This window comes from Lolium rigidum, chromosome 7 (assembly GCF_022539505.1).
Source record: "Lolium rigidum isolate FL_2022 chromosome 7, APGP_CSIRO_Lrig_0.1, whole genome shotgun sequence".
NCBI lineage: Eukaryota > Viridiplantae > Streptophyta > Magnoliopsida > Poales > Poaceae > Lolium > Lolium rigidum.
Window position 1 is genome coordinate 99,078,801 of NC_061514.1, and position 1,704 is coordinate 99,080,504.

Genomic DNA, 1,704 nt, shown 5'->3' on the forward strand with positions numbered 1-1,704 from the left:
ATGCATGAAGGTAACAGTGTGCATGCTATGTTAGTACTTGGTTTAGTCTTTTGATCTATCTTACACTAAAGGTTACTAAAATATGAGCATTATTGTGGAGCTTGTTAACTCCGGCATTGAGGGTTCGTGTAATCCTACGCAATGTGTTCATCATCCTACAAAAGTGTAGAGTATGCATTTATCTATTCTGTTATGTGATCAATGTTGAGAGTGTCCACTAGTGAAAGTGTAATCCCTAGGCCTTGTTCCTAAATATCGCTATCGCTGCTTGTTTATCGTTTTACCGTGTTACTACCGCCGCATTACTACTCGCTTGTTTACTCGTCCCGGGCAAATCACTTTTCTCGGTGTCGTTGCTACTACTTATTCATACCACCTGTATTTCACTATCTCTTCGCCGAACTAGTGCACCTATTAGGTGTGTTGGGGACACAAGAGAATTCTTGCTTTGTGGTTGCAGGGTTGCATGAGAGGGATATCTTTGACCTCTTCCTCCATGAGTTCGATAAACCTTGGGTGATCCACTTAAGGGAAAACTTGCTGCTGTTCTACAAACCTCTGCTCTTGGAGGCCCAACACTGTCTACGAGGAAAGGAGGGGAACGTAGACATCAAGCACTTTTCCGGCGCCGCCGCCGGGAGGAAAGGTAAAAAGGCACTCATACTCCGGTTCCAGTGTAACAGTACTTTTCTCGGCGCCATTGTGTTTGTGCTCGAAGCTATTTCCTTTAGATCCCGCAATTGCATCTTTTTGTTTCTTGTTTTTATTTTCACTAGTTAGGCATAATGGAAAACAACAAAAAATTTAGTGAGCTTTTTAATCTTTTTCCTGATTTAGAATTGTTTGGTGTGAACATTAAAAAACCAATGGAACCTTATTTGCATGCTAGTAGCGATGTTATTAGTATGAATGCAATTACTGCTAATGCTATGGAGAAGTCTAAGCTTGGGGAAGCTGGTTTTCATGATCTTTTTAGCTTCCCATCTTTAGGGGAGAAAATTTGCTCTGATAATACTTTATCTCCCATATGCGATAACTCTAATGATGCTTGTGATATTTTAAATGCACCTACCGAAAGTACTCCATATAAAATACCTATGAAAATTATTGAACGTGTTATGGATAACCGCTATGAAGGGGATGGAACTGTGCATCCTGGAGATCATTTACTGTTTTTGCATGAATTATGCGGGTTATAACCGCTATGGATGAAGTGAAGAAGAAATTATTCTCTATGTCGTTGTCTGGTAAAGCGGCGCATTGGCATAAACTGCTGAAGGATGAGCATTCTCTTGATTGGAAGGATATTGTGCATCTATTTTATTCTAAATTCTATCCTCCAAGTGAAATTTACAAAGACCGAAACCGAATATATAATTTCTGGCCTCATGATGGAGAGAGTATTTCCCAAGCATGGGAGAGATTGAAGTCTTTAATGCTCAAATGCCCCAATCATGAGCTTCCAGGTAATATCATCATTGATAATTTCTATGCAAGACTTTCTTTTCAAGATAAGACCTTGCCGGATGCTACTTGTTCTGGATCATTCACGCGCAACAAAGAAGAGTTTAAAAGGGACCTTCTTGATCGGATTAAGGAGAACGCTGAAGATTGGGAGAATGACAAAGGTAAAGAGTCAGGTATAAATTATGATTATGAATGCATTGAAGCTTTTATGGATACCGATAAATTTCGAAATATGAG

At 39.6% G+C, this 1,704-nt stretch overlaps 1 non-coding gene across 1 annotated transcript; it reads right to left on the reverse strand.

Moving 5' to 3' along the window:
- Positions 1-1,356: 1,356 nt before the first annotated feature.
- Positions 1,357-1,462, reverse strand: LOC124679905. Its single transcript, XR_006995326.1, has one exon. It is a non-coding gene; the product is annotated as a small nucleolar RNA R71 (small nucleolar RNA).
- Positions 1,463-1,704: the final 242 nt, after the last annotated feature.